A 12519-nucleotide genomic window follows, 5' to 3' on the forward strand; every position below is an offset into this window, starting at 1 on the left:
AAAAATAAATCATAATTATTAATAATGAATCATTATTATTATTATTATTAATTATAATAACTAATAATAACTATAATAATTAATAATTAATGATTATTATTAATAATTAATTGTTAATAATGATTAATAAATAATAATAATTCTTAACAATTAATAAAATTAATAATTAATAATTAACAATTATAATAATTATAAATTATTAGCAATTAATTATTAATAATTATAATTGATTAGCAATTAATAACTAATAATTAATTATTGTTTGTAAAAGGGATAAATATTACAAACCAAATGCATTAATACTATAAACTCAAAGGTTACTATAATGGATTGATACTATAATATCAACCACATTATTAAATGTGCTTGATATAAACAGGTGCCAATGGATATGAATTTAATATTAATATTAATATTGATATCAATAAATTAATAATACAATGATAATAATTATATTATAAAATATTATTAACATTATATTATAAATATGATAATACTTGTTGTAAATACGATAATAATAACAATTATAAGGTCAATTTATAATAATTATCTTAATATTATAATAATGTGATAATATTATTTATATGATCAATAATATAATAAATCTTGATATTATTAATCAAAGGGAAGATTAATATTATAAACCTAAGGCATTATAAATATGAGGAAACAATATTAAATTCAAAGGATTAAGTTTATAAAGCCAAGATATTATTATTATAAACACAAGGGATTAATATTAAAAACCCAAGGGATTAATATTTAAAATAGAAGAGATTAATATTATAAACATTTGGGATTAATATTATAAACGTAATCGATTATTAATATTATAAACCCAAGGGATTAATAAACCCAAGGAATTTATATCATAAACCAAATGGAATAATACTAAAAGGAGGAGTTTCGCTGCTAAGGTCACGAGTTCAAAACCAGAGGGGGCTAGAGTTTGTATTCCTTCATAGAATTAGCAGTCAAATCCTTGCGCAGAGGTGGGTCCCTTGTCCCACAAACAAGGGGGTCTCATACAACAATTTGGTGTCTAGCTTGGCCATGACCTAAAAATTGGATAATAATAATAATAATTAAACCCAAGGGATTAATATTGTAAACTCAAGGTATATAAACCCTAAGATAAATATTATAAACCCTAAAACAAACATGCTTGGCCATGGTTGGTTTTCATACGAGACAATCTTTGCCACAATGGGATGTTGCACCATCGTTGACCATGATTAAGCAAGATTGATTTTCATATTGAGATAATCTTTGTCACAATGCGATGTTGGACCATGGTTGATTTTCATATTGAGACAATCTTTGTCATAATGTGATGTTAGACCATGGTTGACCATAGTTGATTTTTATATTGAGACAATCTTTGTCACAATGCAACATTAGACCATAGTTGACCATGTTTGATTTTCATATTGATACAATCTCTGTCACAATGCAACGTTGGACCATGGTGTACCATGCTTGACCATGGTTGATTTTCATATTAAGACAACCTTTGTCACAATGTAACATTGGATCATGATTGACCATGGTTGATTTTCATATTGCGACAATCTTTGTCACAATGTGATGTTGGACCATGGTTGACCATGATTATAAACATAAGAGATTTATATTAAACCCTAGGATTAATATTGTAAACCCTATGAATAATATTAAATCCTAGGAATTTGAAACTTTATTAATAAACCCAAGGGATTGATGTTATAAACCTAAGGGAATAATAAACCCAATGGATTTAATATTAAAATCCTAAGGGATTATAAACCCAAGGTAATTAAACCCTAAAAATACATGGTTGACCATGGTTGATTTTCATATTAAGACAATCTTTTTCACAATGTGATGTCAAAACATGGTTGACCATGATTGATTTTCATATTGGGAGAATATTTGTCACAATGCGTCGTTGGACCATGGTTGACTATGGTTGATTTTCATATTAAGACAATCTTTGTCATAATGCGGAGTTGGACATTGGCGAACCATGATTGAATATGGTTGACCATGTTTGATTTTCATATTGAGACAATCTTTGTCACAATGCAATGTTGGACCATGGTTGACCATGTTTGATTTTCATATTAAGACAATCTTTGTCACAATAAATGTGGTACCATGGTTGGTTTTCATATTGAGACAATATTTTTCATAATGTGACATTGTACCATGGTTGACAATGATTGATCATGGTTGACAATGGTTGACAGTAGTTGAGCATGGTTGATTTTCATAAATTTGAGACAATCTTTGTCACAATGTGATGTTGGACCATGGTTGAACATGATTATAAACCTAAGGGATCTTATTAAACCCTAGGGTTATTATTATTATAAACCTTATGAATAATATTATAAACCTAACGATTAATAAACCCAAGAGATTGATATTATAAACCCAAGGGAATAATAATCCCAAGTGGTTAATACTAAGACTCTGGGGGATTATAAACCAAGGGGAATAGTAATAATCCCAATACATTAATATTATAAATAGAAGGTATATAAACCCTAAAATAAATATTTTAAACCCTAAAATAAACATGTTTTACCATTGTTGATCATGGTTGATTTTCGTATAGACACAATCCTGTCATAATGTGATGTTGGACCATGGTTGCCCATGATTGATACAATCTTTGTCACAATGTGACATTGGACCATGGTTGACCATGATTATAAACCCAAGGGATCTATATTAAACCCTAGGATTAATATTATAAACCCTATGAATAATAATATAAACTTAAAGACTAATAAACCCAAGGGATTGATATTATAAACCTAAGGGATTAATACTAAAACCCCAAGGAGTTATAAACCCAAGGGAATAATATTAAACCCAAGGCATTAATATTATAAACACAAGGTATATTAACCCTCAAACAAATATTATAAACCCTAAAATAAACATGCTTTACCATGTTTGAGCATGGTTGATTTTCATATAGAGACAATCTTGGTCATAATGCGATGTTGGACCATGGTTCATCGTGATTAATTTTCATATTGAGAAAGTATTGTCAGAATGCAATTAATAAACCATGGTTGACCATAATTTATTTTCATATTGAGAGAATCTTTGTCACAATGTGATTTTGGGCGATGGTTCACCATGATTGACCATGCTTAACCATGGTTGATTTTAATATTGAAACAATATTTCTCACAATGCGACATTGGATCATCATCGACCATGGTTGATCATGGATGACCATGGTTGTCACAATGTGATGTTGGACCATGGCATAATCTTTTTCACAATGTGACCACCATTATTGACCATGAGACCATTTTTGTCACAATGTGACCATGGTTATTGACCATGATTGACAATGGTTGACCATGATTGACCATGGTTATCTTTCATATCGAGACAATCTTTGTCAAAACACAACATGGGACCATAGTTGACCATGGTAGACGATGGTTGACCATGATTGATTTTCATATTGAGAGAATCTTTGTCACAATGCGATGTTGGACCATGAACCCATAGGTTAGTAAACCCATGGGATTGATATTATAAACCCAAGGTACTAATAAACCCTATGGATTAATACTAAAAGTTCAAGGCTTGATAAACCAAAGGGAATTATATGAAATGCAAGGGATTAAATATTATAAACCCTAAAGTAAGCATGGTTGACTATGGTTGATATTCATATTCACACTATCTTTGTCACAATACAACATTGGACCATAGTTGACCATGATTTTCATATTGTGACAATCTTTTTCACAATGCGACATTAGATCATGGTTAACCAAATAAAATATAAAATGTTCACACAAGTCCTATTTTTTTTATGCTTTTTTGAGTGGATCCTTTACCGCGACCACAATTCTTGACCCCTAATGGATTTTGGCTTTTGTTTTTGTTTTGTAGAGCAATGGGGTGGACGACATGGATCTTGACAGGACTGGACTGCTTCCATATTGGTTGTTGCCTACAAGGTTTTTTTACGCTTGCGTTGGCTACTTTGAAGAGCTCAAACAGCGTGGGTTTGTAGCTCACGGGTTGGCTTTTACAATTTCCTCACCGCTGTATCTCGCCACGGGTTTACTGGCCAAGGTTTTGTCCTTCGTTTCTCTGCATGAGCACTTCCTCCTTAAGGTTTCTATCATTGGGGTTTGTTGGCGCATACGCTTTGCGTGCTTAGCATTTGCTGTTTCCATAAACGCAGTGTTTGTTTCTATTGGAAAACAATGGTAATTCCAACCACTGCCATTAATGCAGTAGCTGGACACCTCTAGAGAATTCAACAGGTAGCTTCTAGAATTTGGCAGATGCATTGACAAATGGATAAGCTTCCTGGAGAAGCCACTGCCCCACCGAGCTCCAAAAGTTTCTTTGTTGTGTATAAATCCCTATTCGCCATCGAATGAAGGTAAGTGTTTTAAGTCCTGTGTTTTATGCATGATCTCTGATTTGGTATCATAGTAGGTGTGAGGTTGAGTTGTGAAGAGCTGTGAGACAGCTCAGTGTGTGCTGGTAAAGAGCCGTCAGCGTGGGCGACAGAGTTCTGTTTTCTGGATCGTCGGGTTTTGAATCACTAGCCTTCAAATTTGATTGGTGCTGAATTTCAATTCCGCTCACTCGAGTATAATGATTAAACTATTCAAAAGGAGAAGAAGAGGGAGGCTGCTGCAAGTGCCAATGGACGAGCCCCGGTAAAGAAGCAAAGTGGCGGTGTGGAAGAGTGGTTCGTTGGAGGGAGCTAAATCACTGAGAACATCTCTTCAAGTTGCGAAAGGCCGCCAATCTATCGGGTCTATGCAAGGTCATTCATCTCTGATTTGGTATCAACGTGCTTATCCTTCCTAATGTTGACTGTTCTAAGGTTCACTGATAAAGTTTGCTGACAATAGAATTTGGGCTGGTTATCATAGTTTTATAACATTGGAGCTTTAGTCAGTCTATGAACTAATGCATTTTGTGACTATGGAATCTGGACTGGTTTCCTTAGTTTTATACTATTAGTTACAGGTGCTGACTGTAGTGAGTAATGTGTTTTGTGATTATTGTAGCAAGTGTTGGACTGTTTTGTGTCTATCATTTACTTGCGTGATCGCCTCAATTCTGTGCTTTTGTAATACATTTCAATAAACAAATGATGATGCCAGCCGGTTGTAGTCTATTTAAAAAAAAAAAAAGAGAAAGAAAAAAAGGAGAGGCAGCCTACATATTATCCAATAAATTTTATGATTTATGCTTGAGGGCTTATATTTGTGAAAATTAGTAATTTATTTCTGGAGTTGGTACGGTGAAAATAAGTAAAATGGCTAATGTATTGGCAGAATCTTATTTATCTGACTCTAACAAGTTAGATGGTGAAAATTATGTAAATTGGAAGTTTAAGTTGCAGACTTTAATGGAAGGAAACAATACATGGGCGATTGTGTCTGGAGCTGAAGTTAAGCAGTGTCCCCTCAAGCCACAGATGCTACAATTAAATATTGGGAGTGACAGGAAAATAAAGCAAAGGTGCTTCTACGGATGACGGTTAAGGACAACATTATTCCACACATTAGAGAGTGCAAAACATCCAATGAGACATGGGACACTCTCAAAAATGTATATGAGACGAAGACTACAAATCGAATATTGTATTTAAAGAGTAAGCTTATTTCAATTAAGATGGAAGAAAATGAAAGTGTTAGTGATTTTATTTCTAGAATTAAAGATCCAGAAGATAAACTATGTGACATTGGTGAATCAGTATCTAGTACAGACTTGGTTACTGTGACATTAAGTGGAATGTTTAGTGAATATAAAATGTTTATAATTGGTCTTTTAGCTAGAGAGAAGGCTCCTACTTTTGATGAGTTGGCAGGTATACTCATGTAGGAAGAAGAGCGAAGAAGAAGCATTAAACAGAAATCTCCTAATTCAGATTTGGCATTGATGGCCAAAGGGAAGAAATCCTTCAAAGGTAAACAGTGGGAGAAAAATAAAGACAAAAAGCCACAGGTAAAATCATTTAAAGATACCCCTTTACCAAGGACAAATTCCAAATCAAGTAGAGATGATGTGTGTTATTATTGTGGAAAACCTGGTCATTTTGCTAAGAATTGCATAAAAAGGAGGTCTGATCAATTTAAACAAAGAAGGCATTCAGGAAATTATGTTGATAGAGATGAAGCAATTAGTCAAGATGTTAGCAATTTTAAATTGTTTGTGTCTAATGCTGCTTTATCAACAGAAACTGATGATGATAATGCTTGGTTTATAGATTCTGGTGCATCAATCCATATGTCATGCAAAAGAGATTGGTTCGATACTTATCATGAGATTAATAAGGGTGGACACATCTATTTAGGAGATAACAGATCACATGAAATTAAAGGATATGGTAATATAAGTGTTATGATGCCTAATGAACAAGAAAAACAAATTCAAAATGTGGTGTATGTTCCTGGATTAAAGAAGAAGTTAATTTCACTCTCTACTATCACATATCAACATTTAAAAGTTTTGTGAAATCGCATTGTTTGGTAAAGGATGTGCAGGACAACTACAAAGTTGTTGCAAAAGGAATGAGAGTTGGAGGCTTATACAAGTTGGATGTAATGAAGAATGGGCATCAAACTTTGGCATCAACAGGCATGTCAACTATAGAGCTTTGGCATCAAAGGTATGGAAACTTAAATCATAATGACCTAATGTTACTACAAAAGAAATTGATGGTAGAAGGTCTTCCAATTATAAAGGGTGAACACTTTGAATGTGAAGGTTGTGCACTAGGAAAACAACATAGGGAAGAATTCACTGTGCATGAAAATAGAAGAAAACGTGAAATACTTGAACTAGTGCATACTGATGCATGTGGTCCAATGCAAACTAAGTCACTTGGTGGAGCATATTACTTCCTTATATTTATTGATAATAGCACTAGATACACCTGGGTATACTTTATAAGAAACAAAAGTGACGTGTTTGAATACCTTAAGGAATTCAAGAGTATGGTTGAAAAGCAAACAGAAAAGAACATTAAAATTCTTCGATCAAATAAAGGTGGTGAATACACTTCAGGAGCTTTTATCAAATATTGCAAACAAAATGGAATTATGCAACAATTTACAGTGCCACATACATCTCAACAAAATGGAGTCGTTGAAAGAAAGAATAGAACATTAGTTGAATGTGCTCGAAGTATGTTAAAAAGTAAAGGACTTTCTAATATTTTTTGGGCTGAAGCCATTAATACACCTGTATATCTTAAAAACAGAAGCCCTACTAAGTATCTTGAGCACAAAACACCATTTGAAGCATTTTATGGTTTTAAACCTAAAGTTATTCATTTAAGGATATTTGGATGCAAGGCCTTTGCTCATATTCCTAAAGAGGATAGGAGAAAGTTAGATGCCAAAGCCATCAAATGTATTTTTATTGGATATTGCACTGATCAAAAAGCATATAAAATGTATGATCCAAGTACTCACAAGGTCTTTGCAAGTAGAGATGTTATATTTCATGAGCATGTAAATAAACAAATAAAAGAAGATGAACATAATACATCGCAGTCTTCTTATGAAAGCTTTAAGGAAGAAGAAGAAGTTGTGGAATCAACTCAAGGACTAGAACACATGGACATTCCAAAAGACACATCAAGGAATGAAAGTCCACAAAGAAGTGATGAAGGCACTCCACAGAGAAGAAAATGAGAAGATACTCCACAAAGTAATGAACCTCTAAGAAGGTCAACACGGCATATTCAAGCCCCCATCAGGTATAAATATTATGCTTTAATGTCTCAAGTAATGACTATTTTTGAGCCCTTAAATTATGAACAAGCCAAAAATCATAAAGAATGGATGGAAGCTATGAAAGAAGAATATGACTCTATAATGAAAAATGAAACTTGGGAATTAACAGAATTACCTGAAAATAAAGTCCCTATAGGATCAAAATGGTTGTACAAGACAAAATTTAATGCAGATGGTAGCATAGACAAGTATAAGGCAAGATTGGTTGCAAAAGGTTATTCACAAAAAGAAGGAATAGATTATGAAGATACTTTTGCTTCGGTTGCAAAAATGAATACAATCAGAATAATGATAGCATTGGCAACTAAATATGATTGGAAGCTACATCAATTAGATGTAAAGTCAACTTTTCTAAATGGTGACTTAAAAGAAGAAATTTATCTTGTTCAACCAGAAGGATTTGTAAAGAAGGGTCAAGAACATCTTGTATGCAAATTAAAGAAGGCCTTATATGGACTAAAACAAGCCCCCAGATATTGGTATGAGAAAATCGACAAATTCTTCTTTCAGCAAGGATTTAAAAAGAGTAAAAATGATCCTAATTTGTATGTCAAGACAGACAGAAATGGGGATATAGCATTACTTTCTATATATGTTGATGATCTAATAATAAAGGGAATGTTGATAAATTAATCACAAATATAAAAATGAATTTATCACAAGAATTTGAGATGAAGGATCTTGGTGAGATGCACTATTGTCAGTCTTGAAGTATGGAGAAATGATGGAAGAACCTTAATCACACAAAGAAAATATACAAATGAAGTACTAAAGAGATTTCATATGAATGGATGTAAAGCAGTAAGTATTCCATTGGAACAAAATATCAAATTAAGAAGTGATGATGGAACAAAAGAGGTGAATGGAACACTGTATCGACAATTAATGGGTAGTCTAAATTATCTCACTACCACCAGACCAGACATTGCTTATGTAGTAAGCATACTTAGTCAATTCATGGCTAAGCCTCATGAAAGCCATTGGATAGCTGCAAAAAGGGTCCTTTGATATTTAAAGGGAACTATCAATTTTGGTATTGAATATACTAATGCTTGTAATGTTGAATTGACAGGTCATTCTGATTCTGATTGGGCTGGAAATCCAGATGACAGGAAATCCACCACTGGATACGTCTTCAACATAGGATCGGGAGCTATATCATGGAGCAGTAAGAAATAGGCAACAGTTTCCTTGTCATCAACTGAAGCTGAATATAAAGCATTATGTAGTGGCACCTGTGAAGCTATATGGCTAAGAAGAATACTTGAAGATGTTGGTGAAGGTCAACAAGAACCTATAGTGATCAGATGTGACAATCAAAGCACCATCAAATTGGGGAACAATCATGTATGTCATGCAAGGTCAAAGCATATAGACACACAATATCATTTTGTAAGAGAAAAGGTCCAATCAAAAGAAATTTCTCTAATGCACTGTAATACAAATGAGAATGTAGCTGACATATTCCCTAAGCCTCTTGGGAAGGCAAAATTTGAGTTTTGTAGAAGTAAGTTATGTGTTGTAGAAAATCAAGATTATATTGTGAGCCTAGCTGAGACTTAGACCAGTATAGTGTCTTGTATATTGTGCTATAGTATATGGTTGGAATTAAGGAGGAGTGTTGGAAAACAATGGTAATTCCAACCACTGCCATTAATGCAGTAGCTAGACAGCTCTAGAGAATTCAGCAGGTAGTTTCTAGAATTCAGCGAACGCATTGACAAATGGATAAGCTTCCTGGAGAAGCCACCGCCCCACCGAACTCCAGAAGTTTCTTTATTGTCTATAAATACTTATTTGCCATCGAATAAAGGTAAGTGTTTTGAGTCCTGTGTTTTGATGCATAATCTCTGATTGTTTCAGCCGGCTACTTGCATGTAGAAGGTTGCGACTCTTTTGAATTTAAAACGTCTATACTTTTAAACAGGTCTTTATGACAACTCTTAAATTTTACAGGCTATGCACATTTTTTAAATTCCCCTATCTGTTTTCTCGCCCCTACAAAATTATTTTCTGAATGTTTTGATTTTCCTCAACAGAAAAATTGTGTTTTATTTATGTGTTGGAGCGCAATTCTTTTAGCAAAATGAAAGCTAGGTTAAAAAAATTTCGGAGTTTGGCAAAATTGCTCTGGATATTTTTTACTCCTCTGCTAGCCTAAATTTTTTTAAACAACGATAAATTTTTAAGATAATAGAGCTATTTTTTTTTACCTAATCCTATTTCATTTTTTTTTAATATCTATATCCAACTGCTAAAAAAAATCTGTCTCTATTCCTGCATTTTTTGTCACGCCTCTACTCATTAACTTTAAGCCCATAAAAAAAAAATTGATTGCGGTAATAATAATTCTTGCATGCATACCTGGCATTCTTGGCATTGGTTAAATGGATCAGCGAGCACCCTAACAAGGGAGGATGGAGTTTCCTAAAAAGGGAAAGCAGTTGATGGAACTGAAAAATATCCACTTCCCTTAACTGGAAAGATTTCCAGGAAGAAGGGAGGGGGAATGAAAGTTCTTGCTTCTGTGCTGTAGTGACAGACAGAAGGGAATAGAAGAACATGCCTGGTTTTGAACTAAGTCTGGTAGAGACCAGATAGTCAAGACATTGGTGCAGTCTTACTGAGGATTGGGATCCGGTAAGAGTGAGCTCGGGGGGAGACTCAGGTCCCGAAGGACGAAGTCTCAAGGTTGGGTGGTTAAAGAGCTTAAACAGGAAATTGCAGGAGGCTTGCTACCAGAAATACAACACGCACGGAAACCAGGTAAGTATCGGAAACCTATTAAGTAACTGCTGTTACGGTTTACAGGGTTTTAGACCAGGATACTTGTAAGTCTCTGCTAATCTTAGTATGTAAAGATTGAATGCGAAACAGAAATTGTATCCTGGTTATAAAACCCAATTCTTGGGGATTTAAGGCAATAGTTATGAGATTGCTGCCTAGCATTTAAATGTACATTATTCGTAAGACGACAGAGCTGTAATACTCTCTGTAGGAATTCCCGAGACACATACCCTGTCCCTGTAGTAGATAGGCCAGGTAAACGGGATTTATTTAATAAGAACAGCAGAGGTTCTATATTATTCTGGGTATTGTAACTTGCAGTATAACCAAACGAAGAATAAACCCTTACTCTGTAAGTACTAATAATTTCGGGACCGCGTAAGCTGGTCTCGTTTCTTGAAGACAGACAGAGGAAAGTGAGAGCTGTAATAGAGGCTTTGGGTTAGGGTTCCAGCAGAGGCTTGAATGGGCGACGGAGTTAGAGTTGAGCGGGTTAGTGCTCAGATGAAGAAGAGAAAAATGTAAACTAGTAAAACAAGAAAACATTTTCGATAGTGCCGTAATCGGCATAAACACCAAGGCCTGCATTTTATCCAATAAACCTCAGACAGAAGCATGAGAATCTATCGATGCGTAGTATTAACTTCCTCGCATCATAACCTGAGCCAAGAATGCCAGGTATGCATGCAAGAGCTTTCCGCTCTGTTTCCTCTTAAATAAAACAGTTAAGGCCAAACAGAACAAAGCTTATGAAATTGTATAAATCTCAAATGAAGGCTCAGAATCGAGCTTATAAACATGTATGAATTTCACATGAAAGCATTGAATAAGAGCTTGTATATGTAAACCGGAAACAGAGTTTGAAACCACATATGAATCTCAAATAAAAGCAATGAAAGGATTTAAAAGCTGACAGAAATGACAAACCCTCGAGGTATCGAGTGGTAAATATACATTGATAAAATGAGAGCCTGCTATAAGCATAGGAAAGGCGTAAGATAGCTGTATTATAACATCCATTGACATATGTATATAAATGAAAACATGCCATTCGTATATGGTCCATAAAGCCAGCTATACAGGCATTTCTGTTGAGGACTTCAGAACTGCTAGAAAAAGAATAACCTTATTAAATATTGGTAACTTGCTGGTTCGAACAGTGGTCTATTCACAGAGAACTCAAGCCGGGGTCGACCATGCACCCATCGAGTTCGGATGCAGGTGCAACCCTTACGGCGTTCCTATTATATGTATATAAACATAGAAAACAATTAAATGCACAACAGAGGAATCGAACCGAATGGAATATGTACAAGCAGATACTTAACAGAGGAACTGAACCGAGTATCATATGTGCAAGTAAAATATCATTATATAGACAAGGAAATCGTGTTTTCTTAAACATGAAATGTATATAAGTGCTTCTCAAGCACTGTACAAAGAAGGAAACCTTTATCTGGATCATAACCATGGTCGCGTTAATCAAAACCGCCATCCATAACCTGTAAACAAGGAAGACTAGTAATTGACATTACTTGAAATTTAACACAGAATAACCTTGAAACATTTAACCAATAAAACTCACTGAGCCAATTCGGTAGCTGGTAGCCCTGGAATGGTGGCGCCATGACAGACACCGCAAGCTGGAGGATAAACTGTATCGGAACCAAGGATTTGATACACAGACGAGACAGAATGGCGGGGAGACAAACGAACGCCGAGTAAAACCAAGGAAATCGCGAGGTATGCGGAGGTCTGCTTTTATAAACACAAAGAGTCCTTTTGAGACGTGGAGCGTTTGCCTCCGTTGATCTCTGCCATCGAATAACCTCCGTTGATCATTGTTTTTTATGACCTACCCTCGACCACGAAGCATATAGTGGAAACATACCGCCTCGCTTACCGTTGATCTCCCCACCCATTCCAGGATCGTCGGATAGTTGGA

The 12519-nt window shown here is 34.7% G+C and overlaps 1 long non-coding RNA gene across 1 annotated transcript; it reads right to left on the reverse strand.

The window, feature by feature from the left end:
• Positions 1–11681: 11681 nt before the first annotated feature.
• Positions 11682–12294, reverse strand: LOC149239136 (uncharacterized). The gene is made up of 2 exons (XR_016245433.1): positions 12160–12294; positions 11682–12076 (listed from the first exon to the last, which is right to left on the reverse strand). It is a non-coding gene; the product is annotated as an uncharacterized LOC149239136 (long non-coding RNA).
• Positions 12295–12519: the final 225 nt, after the last annotated feature.

Source organism: Pinus tabuliformis, chromosome 8 (genome assembly GCF_031772625.1).
Source record: "Pinus tabuliformis cultivar Carrire ecotype Pingquan chromosome 8, CPIR1, whole genome shotgun sequence".
Lineage (NCBI taxonomy): Eukaryota > Viridiplantae > Streptophyta > Pinopsida > Pinales > Pinaceae > Pinus > Pinus tabuliformis.